The following is a 23,280-nucleotide window of genomic DNA, read 5'->3' on the forward strand; positions in this document are numbered from 1 at the left end:
TTTTTGAATATGCTCACCGATCCAAAAGCGAAATACTACATCAAAGGGAAGCCGAAATAGCTCAGTTGGGAGAGCGTTAGACTGAAGATCTAAAGGTCCCTGGTTCGATCCCGGGTTTCGGCATTGGTTGCAGTGTCCCATGATTTACTTTTAAGCATGGTTGCATTATCTGCATGTTCTTCACATTATTGCTAATGTTGAGCAGAAACATATGTACATCAGCATGTAAGTGATCACATATGTTACTTCTGGCTTGATTTAGATTAAAAGTGTCCCATGATTTACTTTTAAGCATGGTTGCATTATCTGCATGTTCTTCACATTATTGCTAATGTTGAGCAGAAACATATGTACATCAGCATGTAAGTGATCACATATGTTACTTCTGGCTTGACTTGGATTAAAACTTCTTGGCGTTGGCATCTTTTTGTTGCTTTATTTTCTATGTTCTACTATCAAAATGTTGACTGTTGGAAGAATGTTATCCGGCACATCCGAAGATCCCTAGTCGTGGTTATAACTTGATAATATTGGAGTGGAGAACTGTAAACTTAAAATGCCCAGACTTAAATCCCAAGCATTGGCAATGGTTTCTACCTTCTGAAACATACTTAGTCTCACCTTTTAAGATCAGCTGTCCTTTTCAATATCTCCGTTTTGACAACGTTTATTTTTTGGAAAACGTGCTCCACACATTAGTTATCCTCTTCAACAACGAAATTGGGATCTCATCAGTGGGTTCAACATTCTAATAAATCACTGTAAATCTGTATATGTTGAAGCTTGCACAACTTATATCTGTTCTGTACTTGATCCGAGTTGTTTTTTTTTTTGAATATGCTCGCCGATCCAAAAGCGAAATACTACATGAACGGGAAGCCGAAATAGCTCAGTTGGGAGAGCGTTAGACTGAAGATCTAAAGGTCCCTGGTTCGATCCCGGGTTTCGGCATTGGTTGCAATGTCCCATGATTTACTTTTAAGCATGGTTGCATTATCTGCATGTTCTTCACATTATTGCTAATGTTGAGCAGAAACATATGTACATCAGCATGTAAGTGATCACATATGTTACTTCTGGCTTGAATTAGATTAAAAGTGTCCCATGATTTACTTTTAAGCATGGTTGCATTATCTGCATGTTCTTCACATTATTGCTAATGTTGAGCAGAAACATATGTACATCAGCATGTAAGTGATCACATATGTTACTTCTGGCTTGACTTAGATTAAAAGTGTCCCATGATTTACTTTTAAGCATGGTTGCATTATCTGCATGTTCTTCACATTATTGCTAATGTTGAGCAGAAACATATGTACATCAGCATGTAAGTGATCACATATGTTACTTCTGGCTTGACTTAGATTAAAAGTGTCCCATGATTTACTTTTAAGCATGGTTGCATTATCTGCATGTTCTTCACATTATTGCTAATGTTGAGCAGAAACATATGTACATCAGCATGTAAGTGATCACATATGTTACTTCTGGCTTGACTTAGATTAAAAGTGTCCCATGATTTACTTTTAAGCATGGTTGCATTATCTGCATGTTCTTCACATTATTGCTAATGCTGAGCAGAAACCTATGTACATCAGCATGTAAGTGATCACATATGTTACTTCTGGCTTGAATTAGATTAAAAGTGTCCCATGATTTACTTTTAAGCATGGTTGCATTATCTGCATGTTCTTCACATTATTGCTAATGTTGAGCAGAAACATATGTTCATCAGCATGTAAGTGATCACATATGTTACTTCTGGCTTGACTTAGATTAAAAGTGTCCCATGATTTACTTTTAAGCATGGTTGCATTATCTGCATGTTCTTCACATTATTGCTAATGTTGAGCAGAAACATATGTACATCAGCATGTAAGTGATCACATATGTTACTTCTGGCTTGACTTAGATTAAAACTTCTTGGCGTTGGCATATTTTTGTTGCTTTATTTTCTATGTTCTACTATCAAAATGTTCACTGTTGGAAGAATGTTATCCGGCACATCCGAAGATCCCTAGTCGTGGTTATAACTTGATAATATTGGAGTGGAGAACTGTAAACTTAAAATGCCCAGACTTAAATCCCAAGCATTGGCAATGGTTTCTACCTTCTGAAACATACTTAGTCTCACCTTTTAAGATCAGCTGTCCTTTTCAATATCTCCGTTTTGACAACGTTTATTTTTTGGAAAACGTGCTCCACACATTAGTTATCCTCTTCAACAACGAAATTGGGATCTCATCAGTGGGTTCAACATTCTAATAAATCACTGTAAATCTGTATATGTTGAAGCTTGCACAACTTATATCTGTTCTGTAGTCACAAAACTTGATCCGAGTTGTTTTTTTTTTGGAATATGCTCACCGATCCAAAAGCGAAATACTGCATCAACGGGAAGCCGAAATAGCTCAGTTGGGAGAGCGTTAGACTAAAGGTCCCTGGTTCGATCCTGGGTTTCGACATTGGTTGCAGTGTCCCATGATTTACTTTTAAGCATGGTTGCATTATCTGCATGTTCTTCACATTATTGCTAATGTTGAGCAGAAACATATGTACATCAGCATGTAAGTGATCACATATGTTACTTCTGGCTTGACTTAGATTAAAAGTGTCCCATGATTTACTTTTAAGCATGGTTGCATTATCTGCATGTTCTTCATATTATTGCTAATGTTGAGCAGAAACATGTACATCAGCATGTAAGTGATCACATATGTTACTTCTGGCTTGACTTAGATTAAAACTTCTTGGCGTTGGCATCTTTTTGTTGCTTTATTTTCTATGTTCTACTATCAAAATGTTCACTGTTGGAAGAATGTTATCCGGCACATCCGAAGATCCCTAGTCGTGGTTATAACTTGATAATATTGGAGTGGAGAACTGTAAACTTAAAATGCCCAGACTTAAATCCCAAGCATTGGCAATGGTTTCTACCTTCTGAAACATACTTAGTCTCACCTTTTAAGATCAGCTGTCCTTTTCAATATCTCCGTTTTGACAACGTTTATTTTTTGGAAAACGTGCTCCACACATTAGTTATCCTCTTCAACAACGAAATTGGGATCTCATCAGTGGGTTCAACATTCTAATAAATCACTGTAAATCTGTATATGTTGAAGCTTGCACAACTTATATCTGTTCTGTAGTCACAAAACTTGATCCGAGTTGTTTTTTTTTTTTGAATATGCTCGCCGATCCAAAAGCGAAATACTACATGAACGGGAAGCCGAAATAGCTCAGTTGGGAGAGCGTTAGACTGAAGATCTAAAGGTCCCTGGTTCGATCCCGGGTTTCGGCATTGGTTGCAGTGTCCCATAATTTACTTTTAAGCATGGTTGCATTATCTGCATGTTCTTCACATTATTGCTAATGTTGAGCAGAAACATATGTACATCAGCATGTAAGTGATCACATATGTTACTTCTGGCTTGACTTAGATTAAAAGTGTCCCATGATTTACTTTTAAGCATGGTTGCATTATCTGCATGTTCTTCACATTATTGCTAATGTTGAGCAGAAACCTATGTACATCAGCATGTAAGTGATCACATATGTTACTTCTGGCTTGAATTAGATTAAAAGTGTCCCATGATTTACTTTTAAGCATGGTTGCATTATCTGCATGTTCTTCACATTATTGCTAATGTTGAGCAGAAACATATGTACATCAGCATGTAAGTGATCACATATGTTACTTCTGGCTTGACTTAGATTAAAAGTGTCCCATGATTTACTTTTAAGCATGGTTGCATTATCTGCATGTTCTTCACATTATTGCTAATGTTGAGCAGAAACATATGTACATCAGCATGTAAGTGATCACATATGTTACTTCTGGCTTGACTTAGATTAAAACTTCTTGGCGTTGGCATCTTTTTGTTGCTTTATTTTCTATGTTCTACTATCAAAATGTTCACTGTTGGAAGAATGTTATCCGGCACATCCGAAGATCCCTAGTCGTGGTTATAACTTGATAATATTGGAGTGGAGAACTGTAAACTTAAAATGCCCAGACTTAAATCCCAAGCATTGGCAATGGTTTCTACCTTCTGAAACATACTTAGTCTCACCTTTTAAGATCAGCTGTCCTTTTCAATATCTCCGTTTTGACAACGTTTATTTTTTGGAAAACGTGCTCCACACATTAGTTATCCTCTTCAACAACGAAATTGGGATCTCATCAGTGGGTCAACATTCTAATAAATCACTGTAAATCAGTATATGTTGAAGCTTGCACAACTTATATCTGTTCTGTAGTCACAAAACTTGATCCGAGTTGTTTTTTTTTTTTGAATATGCTCGCCGATCCAAAAACGAAATACTACATGAACGGGAAGCCGAAATAGCTCAGTTGGGAGAGCGTTAGACTGAAGATCTAAAGGTCCCTGGTTCGATCCCGGGTTTCGGCATTGGTTGCTGTGTCCCATGATTTACTTTTAAGCATGGTTGCATTATCTGCATGTTCTTCACATTATTGCTAATGTTGAGCAGAAACATATGTACATCAGCATGTAAGTGATCACATATGTTACTTCTGGCTTGACTTAGATTAAAAGTGTCCCATGATTTACTTTTAAGCATGGTTGCATTATCTGCATGTTCTTCACATTATTGCTAATGTTGAGCAGAAACCTATGTACATCAGCATGTAAGTGATCACATATGTTACTTCTGGCTTGAATTAGATTAAAAGTGTCCCATGATTTACTTTTAAGCATGGTTGCATTATCTGCATGTTCTTCACATTATTGCTAATGTTGAGCAGAAACATATGTTCATCAGCATGTAAGTGATCACATATGTTACTTCTGGCTTGACTTAGATTAAAAGTGTCCCATGATTTACTTTTAAGCATGGTTGCATTATCTGCATGTTCTTCACATTATTGCTAATGTTGAGCAGAAACATATGTACATCAGCATGTAAGTGATCACATATGTTACTTCTGGCTTGACTTAGATTAAAACTTCTTGGCGTTGGCATCTTTTTGTTGCTTTATTTTCTATGTTCTACTATCAAAATGTTCACTGTTGGAAGAATGTTATCCGGCACATCCGAAGATCCCTAGTCGTGGTTATAACTTGATAATATTGGAGTGGAGAACTGTAAACTTAAAATGCCCAGACTTAAATCCCAAGCATTGGCAATGGTTTCTAACTTCTGAAACATACTTAGTCTCACCTTTTAAGATCAGCTGTCCTTTTCAATATCTCCGTTTTGACAACGTTTATTTTTTGGAAAACGTGCTCCACACATTAGTTATCCTCTTCAACAACGAAATTGGGATCTCATCAGTGGGTTCAACATTCTAATAAATCACTGTAAATCAGTATATGTTGAAGCTTGCACAACTTATATCTGTTCTGTAGTCACAAAACTTGATCCGAGTTGTTTTTTTTTTTTTTGGAATATGCTCACCGATCCAAAAGCGAAATACTGCTTCAAAGGGAAGCCGAAATAGCTCAGTTGGGAGAGCGTTAGACTGAAGATCTAAAGGTCCCTGGTTCGATCCCGGGTTTCGGCAATGGTTGCAGTGTCCCATGATTTACTTTTAAGCATGGTTGCATTATCTGCATGTTCTTCACATTATTGCTAATGTTGAGCAGAAACATATGTACATCAGCATGTAAGTGATCACATATGTTACTTCTGGCTTGACTTAGATTAAAACTTCTTGGCGTTGGCATATTTTTGTTGCTTTATTTTCTATGTTCTACTATCAAAATGTTCACTGTTGGAAGAATGTTATCCGGCACATCCGAAGATCCCTAGTCGTGGTTATAACTTGATAATATTGGAGTGGAGAACTGTAAACTTAAAATGCCCAGACTTAAATCCCAAGCATTGGCAATGGTTTCTAACTTCTGAAACATACTTAGTCTCACCTTTTAAGATCAGCTGTCCTTTTCAATATCTCCGTTTTGACAACGTTTATTTTTTGGAAAACGTGCTCCACACATTAGTTATCCTCTTCAACAACGAAATTGGGATCTCATCAGTGGGTTCAACATTCTAATAAATCACTGTAAATCAGTATATGTTGAAGCTTGCACAACTTATATCTGTTCTGTAGTCACAAAACTTGATCCGAGTTGTTTTTTTTTTTTTGAATATGCTCACCGATCCAAAAGCGAAATACTACATCAAAGGGAAGCCGAAATAGCTCAGTTGGGAGAGCGTTAGACTGAAGATCTAAAGGTCCCTGGTTCGATCCCGGGTTTCGGCATTGGTTGCAGTGTCCCATGATTTACTTTTAAGCATGGTTGCATTATCTGCATGTTCTTCACATTATTGCTAATGTTGAGCAGAAACATATGTACATCAGCATGTAAGTGATCACATATGTTACTTCTGGCTTGATTTAGATTAAAAGTGTCCCATGATTTACTTTTAAGCATGGTTGCATTATCTGCATGTTCTTCACATTATTGCTAATGTTGAGCAGAAACATATGTACATCAGCATGTAAGTGATCACATATGTTACTTCTGGCTTGACTTGGATTAAAACTTCTTGGCGTTGGCATCTTTTTGTTGCTTTATTTTCTATGTTCTACTATCAAAATGTTCACTGTTGGAAGAATGTTATCCGGCACATCCGAAGATCCCTAGTCGTGGTTATAACTTGATAATATTGGAGTGGAGAACTGTAAACTTAAAATGCCCAGACTTAAATCCCAAGCATTGGCAATGGTTTCTAACTTCTGAAACATACTTAGTCTCACCTTTTAAGATCAGCTGTCCTTTTCAATATCTCCGTTTTGACAACGTTTATTTTTTGGAAAACGTGCTCCACACATTAGTTATCCTCTTCAACAACGAAATTGGGATCTCATCAGTGGGTTCAACATTCTAATAAATCACTGTAAATCAGTATATGTTGAAGCTTGCACAACTTATATCTGTTCTGTAGTCACAAAACTTGATCCGAGTTGTTTTTTTTTTTTTTGGAATATGCTCACCGATCCAAAAGCGAAATACTGCATCAAAGGGAAGCCGAAATAGCTCAGTTGGGAGAGCGTTAGACTGAAGATCTAAAGGTCCCTGGTTCGATCCCGGGTTTCGGCATTGGTTGCAGTGTCCCATGATTTACTTTTAAGCATGGTTGCATTATCTGCATGTTCTTCACATTATTGCTAATGTTGAGCAGAAACATATGTACATCAGCATGTAAGTGATCACATATGTTACTTCTGGCTTGATTTAGATTAAAAGTGTCCCATGATTTACTTTTAAGCATGGTTGCATTATCTGCATGTTCTTCACATTATTGCTAATGTTGAGCAGAAACATATGTACATCAGCATGTAAGTGATCACATATGTTACTTCTGGCTTGACTTGGATTAAAACTTCTTGGCGTTGGCATCTTTTTGTTGCTTTATTTTCTATGTTCTACTATCAAAATGTTCACTGTTGGAAGAATGTTATCCGGCACATCCGAAGATCCCTAGTCGTGGTTATAACTTGATAATATTGGAGTGGAGAACTGTAAACTTAAAATGCCCAGACTTAAATCCCAAGCATTGGCAATGGTTTCTAACTTCTGAAACATACTTAGTCTCACCTTTTAAGATCAGCTGTCCTTTTCAATATCTCCGTTTTGACAACGTTTATTTTTTGGAAAACGTGCTCCACACATTAGTTATCCTCTTCAACAACGAAATTGGGATCTCATCAGTGGGTTCAACATTCTAATAAATCACTGTAAATCAGTATATGTTGAAGCTTGCACAACTTATATCTGTTCTGTAGTCACAAAACTTGATCCGAGTTGTTTTTTTTTTTTTGGAATATGCTCACCGATCCAAAAGCGAAATACTGCATCAAAGGGAAGCCGAAATAGCTCAGTTGGGAGAGCGTTAGACTGAAGATCTAAAGGTCCCTGGTTCGATCCCGGGTTTCGGCATTGGTTGCAATGTCCCATGATTTACTTTTGTGCATGGTTGCATTATCTGCATGTTCTTCACATTATTGCTAATGTTGAGCAGAAACATATGTACATCAGCATGTAAGTGATCACATATGTTACTTCTGGCTTGAATTAGATTAAAAGTGTCCCATGATTTACTTTTAAGCATGGTTGCATTATCTGCATGTTCTTCACATTATTGCTAATGTTGAGCAGAAACATATGTTCATCAGCATGTAAGTGATCACATATGTTACTTCTGGCTTGACTTAGATTAAAAGTGTCCCATGATTTACTTTTAAGCATGGTTGCATTATCTGCATGTTCTTCACATTATTGCTAATGTTGAGCAGAAACATATGTACATCAGCATGTAAGTGATCACATATGTTACTTCTGGCTTGACTTAGATTAAAACTTCTTGGCGTTGGCATCTTTTTGTTGCTTTATTTTCTATGTTCTACTATCAAAATGTTCACTGTTGGAAGAATGTTATCCGGCACATCCGAAGATCCCTAGTCGTGGTTATAACTTGATAATATTGGAGTGGAGAACTGTAAACTTAAAATGCCCAGACTTAAATCCCAAGCATTGGCAATGGTTTCTACCTTCTGAAACATACTTAGTCTCACCTTTTAAGATCAGCTGTCCTTTTCAATATCTCCGTTTTGACAACGTTTATTTTTTGGAAAACGTGCTCCACACATTAGTTATCCTCTTCAACAACGAAATTGGGATCTCATCAGTGGGTTCAACATTCTAATAAATCACTGTAAATCAGTATATGTTGAAGCTTGCACAACTTATATCTGTTCTGTAGTCACAAAACTTGATCCGAGTTGTTTTTTTTTGGAATATGCTCACCGATCCAAAAGCGAAATACTGCATCAACGGGAAGCCGAAATAGCTCAGTTGGGAGAGCGTTAGACTAAAGGTCCCTGGTTCGATCCTGGGTTTCGGCATTGGTTGCAATGTCCCATGATTTACTTTTAAGCATGGTTGCATTATCTGCATGTTCTTCACATTATTGCTAATGTTGAGCAGAAACATATGTACATCAGCATGTAAGTGATCACATATGTTACTTCTGGCTTGAATTAGATTAAAAGTGTCCCATGATTTACTTTTAAGCATGGTTGCATTATCTGCATGTTCTTCACATTATTGCTAATGTTGAGCAGAAACATATGTACATCAGCATGTAAGTGATCACATATGTTACTTCTGGCTTGACTTAGATTAAAAGTGTCCCATGATTTACTTTTAAGCATGGTTGCATTATCTGCATGTTCTTCACATTATTGCTAATGCTGAGCAGAAACCTATGTACATCAGCATGTAAGTGATCACATATGTTACTTCTGGCTTGAATTAGATTAAAAGTGTCCCATGATTTACTTTTAAGCATGGTTGCATTATCTGCATGTTCTTCACATTATTGCTAATGTTGAGCAGAAACATATGTTCATCAGCATGTAAGTGATCACATATGTTACTTCTGGCTTGACTTAGATTAAAAGTGTCCCATGATTTACTTTTAAGCATGGTTGCATTATCTGCATGTTCTTCACATTATTGCTAATGTTGAGCAGAAACATATGTACATCAGCATGTAAGTGATCACATATGTTACTTCTGGCTTGACTTAGATTAAAACTTCTTGGCGTTGGCATATTTTTGTTGCTTTATTTTCTATGTTCTACTATCAAAATGTTCACTGTTGGAAGAATGTTATCCGGCACATCCGAAGATCCCTAGTCGTGGTTATAACTTGATAATATTGGAGTGGAGAACTGTAAACTTAAAATGCCCAGACTTAAATCCCAAGCATTGGCAATGGTTTCTACCTTCTGAAACATACTTAGTCTCACCTTTTAAGATCAGCTGTCCTTTTCAATATCTCCGTTTTGACAACGTTTATTTTTTGGAAAACGTGCTCCACACATTAGTTATCCTCTTCAACAACGAAATTGGGATCTCATCAGTGGGTTCAACATTCTAATAAATCACTGTAAATCTGTATATGTTGAAGCTTGCACAACTTATATCTGTTCTGTAGTCACAAAACTTGATCCGAGTTGTTTTTTTTTTGGAATATGCTCACCGATCCAAAAGCGAAATACTGCATCAACGGGAAGCCGAAATAGCTCAGTTGGGAGAGCGTTAGACTAAAGGTCCCTGGTTCGATCCTGGGTTTCGACATTGGTTGCAGTGTCCCATGATTTACTTTTAAGCATGGTTGCATTATCTGCATGTTCTTCACATTATTGCTAATGTTGAGCAGAAACATATGTACATCAGCATGTAAGTGATCACATATGTTACTTCTGGCTTGACTTAGATTAAAAGTGTCCCATGATTGACTTTTAAGCATGGTTGCATTATCTGCATGTTCTTCACATTATTGCTAATGTTGAGCAGAAACATGTACATCAGCATGTAAGTGATCACATATGTTACTTCTGGCTTGACTTAGATTAAAACTTCTTGGCGTTGGCATCTTTTTGTTGCTTTATTTTCTATGTTCTACTATCAAAATGTTCACTGTTGGAAGAATGTTATCCGGCACATCCGAAGATCCCTAGTCGTGGTTATAACTTGATAATATTGGAGTGGAGAACTGTAAACTTAAAATGCCCAGACTTAAATCCCAAGCATTGGCAATGGTTTCTACCTTCTGAAACATACTTAGTCTCACCTTTTAAGATCAGCTGTCCTTTTCAATATCTCCGTTTTGACAACGTTTATTTTTTGGAAAACGTGCTCCACACATTAGTTATCCTCTTCAACAACGAAATTGGGATCTCATCAGTGGGTTCAACATTCTAATAAATCACTGTAAATCTGTATATGTTGAAGCTTGCACAACTTATATCTGTTCTGTAGTCACAAAACTTGATCCGAGTTGTTTTTTTTTTTTGAATATGCTCGCCGATCCAAAAGCGAAATACTACATGAACGGGAAGCCGAAATAGCTCAGTTGGGAGAGCGTTAGACTGAAGATCTAAAGGTCCCTGGTTCGATCCCGGGTTTCGGCATTGGTTGCAGTGTCCCATAATTTACTTTTAAGCATGGTTGCATTATCTGCATGTTCTTCACATTATTGCTAATGTTGAGCAGAAACATATGTACATCAGCATGTAAGTGATCACATATGTTACTTCTGGCTTGACTTAGATTAAAAGTGTCCCATGATTTACTTTTAAGCATGGTTGCATTATCTGCATGTTCTTCACATTATTGCTAATGTTGAGCAGAAACCTATGTACATCAGCATGTAAGTGATCACATATGTTACTTCTGGCTTGAATTAGATTAAAAGTGTCCCATGATTTACTTTTAAGCATGGTTGCATTATCTGCATGTTCTTCACATTATTGCTAATGTTGAGCAGAAACATATGTACATCAGCATGTAAGTGATCACATATGTTACTTCTGGCTTGACTTAGATTAAAAGTGTCCCATGATTTACTTTTAAGCATGGTTGCATTATCTGCATGTTCTTCACATTATTGCTAATGTTGAGCAGAAACATATGTACATCAGCATGTAAGTGATCACATATGTTACTTCTGGCTTGACTTAGATTAAAACTTCTTGGCGTTGGCATCTTTTTGTTGCTTTATTTTCTATGTTCTACTATCAAAATGTTCACTGTTGGAAGAATGTTATCCGGCACATCCGAAGATCCCTAGTCGTGGTTATAACTTGATAATATTGGAGTGGAGAACTGTAAACTTAAAATGCCCAGACTTAAATCCCAAGCATTGGCAATGGTTTCTACCTTCTGAAACATACTTAGTCTCACCTTTTAAGATCAGCTGTCCTTTTCAATATCTCCGTTTTGACAACGTTTATTTTTTGGAAAACGTGCTCCACACATTAGTTATCCTCTTCAACAACGAAATTGGGATCTCATCAGTGGGTCAACATTCTAATAAATCACTGTAAATCAGTATATGTTGAAGCTTGCACAACTTATATCTGTTCTGTAGTCACAAAACTTGATCCGAGTTGTTTTTTTTTTTTGAATATGCTCGCCGATCCAAAAACGAAATACTACATGAACGGGAAGCCGAAATAGCTCAGTTGGGAGAGCGTTAGACTGAAGATCTAAAGGTCCCTGGTTCGATCCCGGGTTTCGGCATTGGTTGCTGTGTCCCATGATTTACTTTTAAGCATGGTTGCATTATCTGCATGTTCTTCACATTATTGCTAATGTTGAGCAGAAACATATGTACATCAGCATGTAAGTGATCACATATGTTACTTCTGGCTTGACTTAGATTAAAAGTGTCCCATGATTTACTTTTAAGCATGGTTGCATTATCTGCATGTTCTTCACATTATTGCTAATGTTGAGCAGAAACCTATGTACATCAGCATGTAAGTGATCACATATGTTACTTCTGGCTTGAATTAGATTAAAAGTGTCCCATGATTTACTTTTAAGCATGGTTGCATTATCTGCATGTTCTTCACATTATTGCTAATGTTGAGCAGAAACATATGTTCATCAGCATGTAAGTGATCACATATGTTACTTCTGGCTTGACTTAGATTAAAAGTGTCCCATGATTTACTTTTAAGCATGGTTGCATTATCTGCATGTTCTTCACATTATTGCTAATGTTGAGCAGAAACATATGTACATCAGCATGTAAGTGATCACATATGTTACTTCTGGCTTGACTTAGATTAAAACTTCTTGGCGTTGGCATCTTTTTGTTGCTTTATTTTCTATGTTCTACTATCAAAATGTTCACTGTTGGAAGAATGTTATCCGGCACATCCGAAGATCCCTAGTCGTGGTTATAACTTGATAATATTGGAGTGGAGAACTGTAAACTTAAAATGCCCAGACTTAAATCCCAAGCATTGGCAATGGTTTCTAACTTCTGAAACATACTTAGTCTCACCTTTTAAGATCAGCTGTCCTTTTCAATATCTCCGTTTTGACAACGTTTATTTTTTGGAAAACGTGCTCCACACATTAGTTATCCTCTTCAACAACGAAATTGGGATCTCATCAGTGGGTTCAACATTCTAATAAATCACTGTAAATCAGTATATGTTGAAGCTTGCACAACTTATATCTGTTCTGTAGTCACAAAACTTGATCCGAGTTGTTTTTTTTTTTTTGGAATATGCTCACCGATCCAAAAGCGAAATACTGCTTCAAAGGGAAGCCGAAATAGCTCAGTTGGGAGAGCGTTAGACTGAAGATCTAAAGGTCCCTGGTTCGATCCCGGGTTTCGGCAATGGTTGCAGTGTCCCATGATTTACTTTTAAGCATGGTTGCATTATCTGCATGTTCTTCACATTATTGCTAATGTTGAGCAGAAACATATGTACATCAGCATGTAAGTGATCACATATGTTACTTCTGGCTTGACTTAGATTAAAACTTCTTGGCGTTGGCATATTTTTGTTGCTTTATTTTCTATGTTCTACTATCAAAATGTTCACTGTTGGAAGAATGTTATCCGGCACATCCGAAGATCCCTAGTCGTGGTTATAACTTGATAATATTGGAGTGGAGAACTGTAAACTTAAAATGCCCAGACTTAAATCCCAAGCATTGGCAATGGTTTCTAACTTCTGAAACATACTTAGTCTCACCTTTTAAGATCAGCTGTCCTTTTCAATATCTCCGTTTTGACAACGTTTATTTTTTGGAAAACGTGCTCCACACATTAGTTATCCTCTTCAACAACGAAATTGGGATCTCATCAGTGGGTTCAACATTCTAATAAATCACTGTAAATCAGTATATGTTGAAGCTTGCACAACTTATATCTGTTCTGTAGTCACAAAACTTGATCCGAGTTGTTTTTTTTTTTTTGAATATGCTCACCGATCCAAAAGCGAAATACTACATCAAAGGGAAGCCGAAATAGCTCAGTTGGGAGAGCGTTAGACTGAAGATCTAAAGGTCCCTGGTTCGATCCCGGGTTTCGGCATTGGTTGCAGTGTCCCATGATTTACTTTTAAGCATGGTTGCATTATCTGCATGTTCTTCACATTATTGCTAATGTTGAGCAGAAACATATGTACATCAGCATGTAAGTGATCACATATGTTACTTCTGGCTTGATTTAGATTAAAAGTGTCCCATGATTTACTTTTAAGCATGGTTGCATTATCTGCATGTTCTTCACATTATTGCTAATGTTGAGCAGAAACATATGTACATCAGCATGTAAGTGATCACATATGTTACTTCTGGCTTGACTTGGATTAAAACTTCTTGGCGTTGGCATCTTTTTGTTGCTTTATTTTCTATGTTCTACTATCAAAATGTTCACTGTTGGAAGAATGTTATCCGGCACATCCGAAGATCCCTAGTCGTGGTTATAACTTGATAATATTGGAGTGGAGAACTGTAAACTTAAAATGCCCAGACTTAAATCCCAAGCATTGGCAATGGTTTCTAACTTCTGAAACATACTTAGTCTCACCTTTTAAGATCAGCTGTCCTTTTCAATATCTCCGTTTTGACAACGTTTATTTTTTGGAAAACGTGCTCCACACATTAGTTATCCTCTTCAACAACGAAATTGGGATCTCATCAGTGGGTTCAACATTCTAATAAATCACTGTAAATCAGTATATGTTGAAGCTTGCACAACTTATATCTGTTCTGTAGTCACAAAACTTGATCCGAGTTGTTTTTTTTTTTTTGGAATATGCTCACCGATCCAAAAGCGAAATACTGCATCAAAGGGAAGCCGAAATAGCTCAGTTGGGAGAGCGTTAGACTGAAGATCTAAAGGTCCCTGGTTCGATCCCGGGTTTCGGCATTGGTTGCAATGTCCCATGATTTACTTTTGTGCATGGTTGCATTATCTGCATGTTCTTCACATTATTGCTAATGTTGAGCAGAAACATATGTACATCAGCATGTAAGTGATCACATATGTTACTTCTGGCTTGAATTAGATTAAAAGTGTCCCATGATTTACTTTTAAGCATGGTTGCATTATCTGCATGTTCTTCACATTATTGCTAATGTTGAGCAGAAACATATGTTCATCAGCATGTAAGTGATCACATATGTTACTTCTGGCTTGACTTAGATTAAAAGTGTCCCATGATTTACTTTTAAGCATGGTTGCATTATCTGCATGTTCTTCACATTATTGCTAATGTTGAGCAGAAACATATGTACATCAGCATGTAAGTGATCACATATGTTACTTCTGGCTTGACTTAGATTAAAACTTCTTGGCGTTGGCATCTTTTTGTTGCTTTATTTTCTATGTTCTACTATCAAAATGTTCACTGTTGGAAGAATGTTATCCGGCACATCCGAAGATCCCTAGTCGTGGTTATAACTTGATAATATTGGAGTGGAGAACTGTAAACTTAAAATGCCCAGACTTAAATCCCAAGCATTGGCAATGGTTTCTACCTTCTGAAACATACTTAGTCTCACCTTTTAAGATCAGCTGTCCTTTTCAATATCTCCGTTTTGACAACGTTTATTTTTTGGAAAACGTGCTCCACACATTAGTTATCCTCTTCAACAACGAAATTGGGATCTCATCAGTGGGTTCAACATTCTAATAAATCACTGTAAATCAGTATATGTTGAAGCTTGCACAACTTATATCTGTTCTGTAGTCACAAAACTTGATCCGAGTTGTTTTTTTTTGGAATATGCTCACCGATCCAAAAGCGAAATACTGCATCAACGGGAAGCCGAAATAGCTCAGTTGGGAGAGCGTTAAACTAAAGGTCCCTGGTTCGATCCTGGGTTTCGGCATTGGTTGCAGTGTCCCATGATTTACTTTTAAGCATGGTTGCATTATCTGCATGTTCTTCACATTATTGCTAATGTTGAGCAGAAACATATGTACATCAGCATGTAAGTGATCACATATGTTACTTCTGGCTTGACTTGGATTAAAACTTCTTGGCGTTGGCATCTTTTTGTTGCTTTATTTTCTATGTTCTACTATCAAAATGTTCACTGTTGGAAGAATGTTATCCGGCACATCCGAAGATCCCTAGTCGTGGTTATAACTTGATAATATTGGAGTGGAGAACTGTAAACTTAAAATGCCCAGACTTAAATCCCAAGCATTGGCAATGGTTTCTAACTTCTGAAACATACTTAGTCTCACCTTTTAAGATCAGCTGTCCTTTTCAATATCTCCGTTTTGACAACGTTTATTTTTTGGAAAACGTGCTCCACACATTAGTTATCCTCTTCAACAACGAAATTGGGATCTCATCAGTGGGTTCAACATTCTAATAAATCACTGTAAATCAGTATATGTTGAAGCTTGCACAACTTATATCTGTTCTGTAGTCACAAAACTTGATCCGAGTTGTTTTTTTTTTTTGGAATATGCTCACCGATCCAAAAGCGAAATACTGCATTAAAGGGAAGCCGAAATAGCTCAGTTGGGAGAGCGTTAGACTGAAGATCTAAAGGTCCCTGGTTCGATCCCGGGTTTCGGCATTGGTTGCAGTGTCCCATGATTTACTTTTAAGCATGGTTGCATTATCTGCATGTTCTTCACATTATTGCTAATGTTGAGCAGAAACATATGTACATCAGCATGTAAGTGATCACATATGTTACTTCTGGCTTGACTTAGATTAAAACTTCTTGGCGTTGGCATCTTTTTGTTGCTTTATTTTCTATGTTCTACTATCAAAATGTTCACTGTTGGAAGAATGTTATCCGGCACATCCGAAGATCCCTAGTCGTGGTTATAACTTGATAATATTGGAGTGGAGAACTGTAAACTTAAAATGCCCAGACTTAAATCCCAAGCATTGGCAATGGTTTCTAACTTCTGAAACATACTTAGTCTCACCTTTTAAGATCAGCTGTCCTTTTCAATATCTCCGTTTTGACAACGTTTATTTTTTGGAAAACGTGCTCCACACATTAGTTATCCTCTTCAACAACGAAATTGGGATCTCATCAGTGGGTTCAACATTCTAATAAATCACTGTAAATCAGTATATGTTGAAGCTTGCACAACTTATATCTGTTCTGTAGTCACAAAACTTGATCCGAGTTGTTTTTTTTTTTGTTTTGGAATATGCTCACCGATCCAAAAGCGAAATACTGCATCAAAGGGAAGCCGAAATAGCTCAGTTGGGAGAGCGTTAGACTGAAGATCTAAAGGTCCCTGGTTCGATCCCGGGTTTCGGCATTGGTTGCAATGTCCCATGATTTACTTTTGTGCATGGTTGCATTATCTGCATGTTCTTCACATTATTGCTAATGTTGAGCAGAAACATATGTACATCAGCATGTAAGTGATCACATATGTTACTTCTGGCTTGAATTAGATTAAAAGTGTCCCATGATTTACTTTTAAGCATGTTTGCATTATCTGCATGTTCTTCACATTATTGCTAATGTTGAGCAGAAACATATGTTCATCAGCATGTAAGTGATCACATATGTTACTTCTGGCTTGACTTAGATTAAAAGTGTCCCATGATTTACTTTTAAGCATGGTTGCATTATCTGCATGTTCTTCACATTATTGCTAATGTTGAGCAGAAACATATGTACATCAGCATGTAAGTGATCACATATGTTACTTCTGGCTTGACTTAGATTAAAACTTCTTGGCGTTGGCATATTTTTGTTGCTTTATTTTCTATGTTCTACTATCAAAATGTTCACTGTTGGAAGAATGTTATCCGGCACATCCGAAGATCCCTAGTCGTGGTTATAACTTGATAATATTGGAGTGGAGAACTGTAAACTTAAAATGCCCAGACTTAAATCCCAAGCATTGGCAATGGTTTCTACCTTCTGAAACATACTTAGTCTCACCTTTTAAGATCAGCTGTCCTTTTCAATATCTCCGTTTTGACAACGTTTATTTTTTGGAAAACGTGCTCCACACATTAGTTATCCTCTTCAACAACGAAATTGGGATCTCATCAGTGGGTTCAACATTCTAATAAATCACTGTAAATCAGTATATGTTGAAGCTTGCACAACTTATATCTGTTCTGTAGTCACAAAACTTGATCCGAGTTGTTTTTTTTTGGAATATGCTCACCGATCCAAAAGCGAAATACTGCATCAACGGGAAGCCGAAATAGCTCAGTTGGGAGAGCGTTAGACTAAAGGTCCCTGGTTCGATCCTGGGTTTCGGCATTGGTTGCAGTGTCCCATGATTTACTTTTAAGCATGGTTGCATTATCTGCATGTTCTTCACATTATTGCTAATGTTGAGCAGAAACATATGTACATCAGCATGTAAGTGATCACATATGTTACTTCTGGCTTGACTTGGATTAAAACTTCTTGGCGTTGGCATCTTTTTGTTGCTTTATTTTCTATGTTCTACTATCAAAATGTTCACTGTTGGAAGAATGTTATCCGGCACATCCGAAGATCCCTAGTCGTGGTTATAACTTGATAATATTGGAGTGGAGAACTGTAAACTTAAAATGCCCAGACTTAAATCCCAAGCATTGGCAATGGTTTCTAACTTCTGAAACATACTTAGTCTCACCTTTTAAGATCAGCTGTCCTTTTCAATATCTCCGTTTTGACAACGTTTATTTTTTGGAAAACGTGCTCCACACATTAGTTATCCTCTTCAACAACGAAATTGGGATCTCATCAGTGGGTTCAACATTCTAATAAATCACTGTAAATCAGTATATGTTGAAGCTTGCACAACTTATATCTGTTCTGTAGTCACAAAACTTGATCCGAGTTGTTTTTTTTTTTTGGAATATGCTCACCGATCCAAAAGCGAAATACTGCATTAAAGGGAAGCCGAAATAGCTCAGTTGGGAGAGCGTTAGACTGAAGATCTAAAGGTCCCTGGTTCGATCCCGGGTTTCGGCATTGGTTGCAGTGTCCCATGATTTACTTTTAAGCATGGTTGCATTATCTGCATGTTCTTCACATTATTGCTAATGTTGAGCAGAAACATATGTACATCAGCATGTAAGTGATCACATATGTTACTTCTGGCTTGACTTAGATTAAAACTTCTTGGCGTTGGCATCTTTTTGTTGCTTTATTTTCTATGTTCTACTATCAAAATGTTCACTGTTGGAAGAATGTTATCCGGCACATCCGAAGATCCCTAGTCGTGGTTATAACTTGATAATATTGGAGTGGAGAACTGTAAACTTAAAATGCCCAGACTTAAATCCCAAGCATTGGCAATGGTTTCTAACTTCTGAAACATACTTAGTCTCACCTTTTAAGATCAGCTGTCCTTTTCAATATCTCCGTTTTGACAACGTTTATTTTTTGGAAAACGTGCTCCACACATTAGTTATCCTCTTCAACAACGAAATTGGGATCTCATCAGTGGGTTCAACATTCTAATAAATCACTGTAAATCAGTATATGTTGAAGCTTGCACAACTTATATCTGTTCTGTACTTGATCCGAGTTGTTTTTTTTTTTGAATATGCTCGCCGATCCAAAAGCGAAATACTACATGAACGGGAAGCCGAAATAGCTCAGTTGGGAGAGCGTTAGACTGAAGATCTAAAGGTCCCTGGTTCGATCCCGGGTTTCGGCGTTGGTTGCAATGTCCCATGATTTACTTTTAAGCATGGTTGCATTATCTGCATGTTCTTCACATTATTGCTAATGTTGAGCAGAAACATATGTACATCAGCATGTAAGTGATCACATATGTTACTTCTGGCTTGAATTAGATTAAAAGTGTCCCATGATTTACTTTTAAGCATGGTTGCATTATCTGCATGTTCTTCACATTATTGCTAATGTTGAGCAGAAACATATGTACATCAGCATGTAAGTGATCACATATGTTACTTCTGGCTTGACTTAGATTAAAAGTGTCCCATGATTTACTTTTAAGCATGGTTGCATTATCTGCATGTTCTTCACATTATTGCTAATGTTGAGCAGAAACATATGTACATCAGCATGTAAGTGATCACATATGTTACTTCTGGCTTGACTTGGATTAAAACTTCTTGGCGTTGGCATCTTTTTGTTGCTTTATTTTCTATGTTCTACAATCAAAATGTTCACTGTTGGAAGAATGTTATCCGGCACATCCGAAGATCCCTAGTCGTGGTTATAACTTGATAATATTGGAGTGGAGAACTGTAAACTTAAAATGCCCAGACTTAAATCCCAAGCATTGGCAATGGTTTCTAACTTCTGAAACATACTAAGTCTCACCTTTTAAGATCAGCTGTCCTTTTCAATATCTCCGTTTTGACAACGTTTATTTTTTGGAAAACGTGCTCCACACATTAGTTATCCTCTTCAACAACGAAATTGGGATCTCATCAGTGGGTTCAACATTCTAATAAATCACTGTAAATCAGTATATGTTGAAGCTTGCACAACTTATATCTGTTCTGTAGTCACAAAACTTGATCCGAGTTGTTTTTTTTTTGGAATATGCTCACCGATCCAAAAGCGAAATACTGCATCAATGGGAAGCCGAAATAGCTCAGTTGGGCGAGCGTTAGACTGAAGATCTAAAGGTCCTTGGTTCGATCCCGGATTTCGGCATTGGTTGCAGTGTCCCATGATTTACTTTTAAGCATGGTTGCATTATCTGCATGTTCTTCACATTATTGCTAATGTTGAGCAGAAACATATGTACATCAGCATGTAAGTGATCACATATGTTACTTCTGGCTTGAATTAGATTAAAAGTGTCCCATGATTTACTTTTAAGCATGGTTGCATTATCTGCATGTTCTTCACATTATTGCTAATGTTGAGCAGAAACATATGTACATCAGCATGTAAGTGATCACATATGTTACTTCTGGCTTGACTTAGATTAAAACTTCTTGGCGTTGGCATCTTTTTGTTGCTTTATTTTCTATGTTCTACTATCAAAATGTTGACTGTTGGAAGAATGTTATCCGGCACATCCGAAGATCCCTAGTCGTGGTTATAACTTGATAATATTGGAGTGGAGAACTGTAAACTTAAAATGCCCAGACTTAAATCCCAAGCATTGGCAATGGTTTCTAACTTCTGAAACATACTTAGTCTCACCTTTTAAGATCAGCTGTCCTTTTCAATATCTCCGTTTTGACAACGTTTATTTTTTGGAAAACGTGCTCCACACATTAGTTATCCTCTTCAACAACGAAATTGGGATCTCATCAGTGGGTTTAACATTCTAATAAATCACTGTAAATCAGTATATGTTGAAGCTTGCACAACTTATATCTGTTCTGTAGTCACAAAACTTGATCCGAGTTGTTTTTTTTTTTTGGAATATGCTCACCGATCCAAAAGCGAAATACTGCATCAAAGGGAAGCCGAAATAGCTCAGTTGGGAGAGCGTTAGACTGAAGATCTAAAGGTCCCTGGTTCGATCCCGGGTTTCGGCATTGGTTGCAGTGTCCCATGATTTACTTTTAAGCATGGTTGCATTATCTGCATGTTCTTCACATTATTGCTAATGTTGAGCAGAAACATATGTACATCAGCATGTAAGTGATCACATATGTTACTTCTGGCTTGACTTGGATTAAAACTTCTTGGCGTTGGCATCTTTTTGTTGCTTTATTTTCTATGTTCTACTATCAAAATGTTCACTGTTGGAAGAATGTTATCCGGCACATCCGAAGATCCCTAGTCGTGGTTATAACTTGATAATATTGGAGTGGAGAACTGTAAACTTAAAATGCCCAGACTTAAATCCCAAGCATTGGCAATGGTTTCTAACTTCTGAAACATACTTAGTCTCACCTTTTAAGATCAGCTGTCCTTTTCAATATCTCCGTTTTGACAACGTTTATTTTTTGGAAAACGTGCTCCACACATTAGTTATCCTCTTCAACAACGAAATTGGGATCTCATCAGTGGGTTCAACATTCTAATAAATCACTGTAAATCAGTATATGTTGAAGCTTGCACAACTTATATCTGTTCTGTAGTCACAAAACTTGATCCGAGTTGTTTTTTTTTTTTGGAATATGCTCACCGATCCAAAAGCGAAATACTGCATAAACGGGAAGCCGAAATAGCTCAGTTGGGAGAGTGTTAGACTGAAGATCTAAAAGTCCCTGGTTCAATCCCGGGTTTCGGCATTGGTTGCAGTGTCCCATGATTTACTTTTAAGCATGGTTGCATTATCTGCATGTTCTTCACATTATTGCTAATGTTGAGCAGAAACATATGTACATCAAGCATGTAAGTGATCACATATGTTACTTCTGGCTTGACTTAGATTAAAACTTCTTGGCGTTGGCATCTTTTTGTTGCTTTATTTTTTATGTTCTACTATCAAAATGTTCACTGTTGGAAGAATGTTATCCGGCACATCCGAAGATCCCTAGTCGTGGTTATAACTTGATAATATTGGAGTGGAGAACTGTAAACTTAAAATGCCCAGACTTAAATCCCAAGCATTGGCAATGGTTTCTACCTTCTGAAACATACTTAGTCTCACCTTTTAAGATCAGCTGTCCTTTTCAATATCTCCGTTTTGACAACGTTTATTTTTTGGAAAACGTGCTCCACACATTAGTTATCCTCTTCAACAACGAAATTGGGATCTCATCAGTGGGTTCAACATTCTAATAAATCACTGTAAATCTGTATATGTTGAAGCTTGCACAACTTATATCTGTTCTGTACTTGATCCGAGTTGTTTTTTTTTTTGAATATGCTCGCCGATCCAAAAGCAAAATACTACATGAACGGGAAGCCGAAATAGCTCAGTTGGGAGAGCGTTAGACTGAAGATCTAAAGGTCCTTGGTTCGATCCCGGATTTCGGCATTGGTTGCAGTGTCCCATGATTTACTTTTAAGCATGGTTGCATTATCTGCATGTTCTTCACATTATTGCTAATGTTGAGCAGAAACATATGTACATCAGCATGTAAGTGATCACATATGTTACTTCTGGCTTGATTTAGATTAAAAGTGTCCCATGATTTACTTTTAAGCATGGTTGCATTATCTGCATGTTCTTCACATTATTGCTAATGTTGAGCAGAAACATATGTACATCAGCATGTAAGTGATCACATATGTTACTTCTGGCTTGACTTAGATTAAAACTTCTTGGCGTTGGCATCTTTTTGTTGCTTTATTTTCTATGTTCTACTATCAAAATCTTCACTGTTGGAAGAATGTTATCCGGCACATCCGAAGATCCCTAGTCGTGGTTATAACTTCATAATATTGGAGTGGAGAACTGTAAACTTAAAATGCCCAAACTTAAATCCCAAGCATTGGCAATGGTTTCTACCTTCTGAAACATACTTAGTCTCACCTTTTAAGATCAGCTGTCCTTTTCAATATCTCCGTTTTGACAACGTTTATTTTTTGGAAAACGTGCTCCACACATTAGTTATCCTCTTCAACAACGAAATTGGGATCTCATCAGTGGGTTCAACAT

The 23,280-nt window shown here is 37.1% G+C and overlaps 21 non-coding genes across 21 annotated transcripts; all 21 read left to right on the forward strand.

Moving 5' to 3' along the window:
• The first annotated feature begins 50 nt into the window (after positions 1-50).
• TRNAF-GAA (transfer RNA phenylalanine (anticodon GAA)) lies at positions 51-123 on the forward strand. The gene has a single exon. It is a non-coding gene; the product is annotated as a tRNA-Phe (tRNA).
• Positions 124-878: 755 nt separating this feature from the next.
• Positions 879-951, forward strand: TRNAF-GAA (transfer RNA phenylalanine (anticodon GAA)). The gene has a single exon. It is a non-coding gene; the product is annotated as a tRNA-Phe (tRNA).
• Positions 952-3,228: 2,277 nt separating this feature from the next.
• TRNAF-GAA (transfer RNA phenylalanine (anticodon GAA)) lies at positions 3,229-3,301 on the forward strand. Its single transcript has one exon. It is a non-coding gene; the product is annotated as a tRNA-Phe (tRNA).
• Positions 3,302-4,339: 1,038 nt separating this feature from the next.
• On the forward strand, positions 4,340-4,412 carry TRNAF-GAA (transfer RNA phenylalanine (anticodon GAA)). Its single transcript has one exon. It is a non-coding gene; the product is annotated as a tRNA-Phe (tRNA).
• Positions 4,413-5,454: 1,042 nt separating this feature from the next.
• Positions 5,455-5,527, forward strand: TRNAF-GAA (transfer RNA phenylalanine (anticodon GAA)). The gene has a single exon. It is a non-coding gene; the product is annotated as a tRNA-Phe (tRNA).
• A 629-nt stretch (positions 5,528-6,156) lies between these two features.
• On the forward strand, positions 6,157-6,229 carry TRNAF-GAA (transfer RNA phenylalanine (anticodon GAA)). The gene has a single exon. It is a non-coding gene; the product is annotated as a tRNA-Phe (tRNA).
• Positions 6,230-6,997: 768 nt separating this feature from the next.
• TRNAF-GAA (transfer RNA phenylalanine (anticodon GAA)) lies at positions 6,998-7,070 on the forward strand. The gene has a single exon. It is a non-coding gene; the product is annotated as a tRNA-Phe (tRNA).
• A 767-nt stretch (positions 7,071-7,837) lies between these two features.
• TRNAF-GAA (transfer RNA phenylalanine (anticodon GAA)) lies at positions 7,838-7,910 on the forward strand. Its single transcript has one exon. It is a non-coding gene; the product is annotated as a tRNA-Phe (tRNA).
• Positions 7,911-10,878: 2,968 nt separating this feature from the next.
• On the forward strand, positions 10,879-10,951 carry TRNAF-GAA (transfer RNA phenylalanine (anticodon GAA)). The gene has a single exon. It is a non-coding gene; the product is annotated as a tRNA-Phe (tRNA).
• A 1,038-nt stretch (positions 10,952-11,989) lies between these two features.
• On the forward strand, positions 11,990-12,062 carry TRNAF-GAA (transfer RNA phenylalanine (anticodon GAA)). The gene has a single exon. It is a non-coding gene; the product is annotated as a tRNA-Phe (tRNA).
• Positions 12,063-13,103: 1,041 nt separating this feature from the next.
• On the forward strand, positions 13,104-13,176 carry TRNAF-GAA (transfer RNA phenylalanine (anticodon GAA)). Its single transcript has one exon. It is a non-coding gene; the product is annotated as a tRNA-Phe (tRNA).
• Positions 13,177-13,805: 629 nt separating this feature from the next.
• TRNAF-GAA (transfer RNA phenylalanine (anticodon GAA)) lies at positions 13,806-13,878 on the forward strand. The gene has a single exon. It is a non-coding gene; the product is annotated as a tRNA-Phe (tRNA).
• A 767-nt stretch (positions 13,879-14,645) lies between these two features.
• Positions 14,646-14,718, forward strand: TRNAF-GAA (transfer RNA phenylalanine (anticodon GAA)). Its single transcript has one exon. It is a non-coding gene; the product is annotated as a tRNA-Phe (tRNA).
• A 1,594-nt stretch (positions 14,719-16,312) lies between these two features.
• TRNAF-GAA (transfer RNA phenylalanine (anticodon GAA)) lies at positions 16,313-16,385 on the forward strand. The gene has a single exon. It is a non-coding gene; the product is annotated as a tRNA-Phe (tRNA).
• Positions 16,386-17,018: 633 nt separating this feature from the next.
• On the forward strand, positions 17,019-17,091 carry TRNAF-GAA (transfer RNA phenylalanine (anticodon GAA)). The gene has a single exon. It is a non-coding gene; the product is annotated as a tRNA-Phe (tRNA).
• Positions 17,092-18,685: 1,594 nt separating this feature from the next.
• On the forward strand, positions 18,686-18,758 carry TRNAF-GAA (transfer RNA phenylalanine (anticodon GAA)). The gene has a single exon. It is a non-coding gene; the product is annotated as a tRNA-Phe (tRNA).
• A 618-nt stretch (positions 18,759-19,376) lies between these two features.
• Positions 19,377-19,449, forward strand: TRNAF-GAA (transfer RNA phenylalanine (anticodon GAA)). The gene has a single exon. It is a non-coding gene; the product is annotated as a tRNA-Phe (tRNA).
• A 901-nt stretch (positions 19,450-20,350) lies between these two features.
• On the forward strand, positions 20,351-20,423 carry TRNAF-GAA (transfer RNA phenylalanine (anticodon GAA)). The gene has a single exon. It is a non-coding gene; the product is annotated as a tRNA-Phe (tRNA).
• Positions 20,424-21,189: 766 nt separating this feature from the next.
• TRNAF-GAA (transfer RNA phenylalanine (anticodon GAA)) lies at positions 21,190-21,262 on the forward strand. The gene has a single exon. It is a non-coding gene; the product is annotated as a tRNA-Phe (tRNA).
• Positions 21,263-21,891: 629 nt separating this feature from the next.
• On the forward strand, positions 21,892-21,964 carry TRNAF-GAA (transfer RNA phenylalanine (anticodon GAA)). The gene has a single exon. It is a non-coding gene; the product is annotated as a tRNA-Phe (tRNA).
• A 619-nt stretch (positions 21,965-22,583) lies between these two features.
• TRNAF-GAA (transfer RNA phenylalanine (anticodon GAA)) lies at positions 22,584-22,656 on the forward strand. Its single transcript has one exon. It is a non-coding gene; the product is annotated as a tRNA-Phe (tRNA).
• The last annotated feature ends 624 nt before the right edge of the window (positions 22,657-23,280 follow it).

The sequence above is a fragment of the Pelobates fuscus genome, chromosome 6 (genome assembly GCF_036172605.1).
Source record: "Pelobates fuscus isolate aPelFus1 chromosome 6, aPelFus1.pri, whole genome shotgun sequence".
NCBI classification, from domain to species: domain Eukaryota; kingdom Metazoa; phylum Chordata; class Amphibia; order Anura; family Pelobatidae; genus Pelobates; species Pelobates fuscus.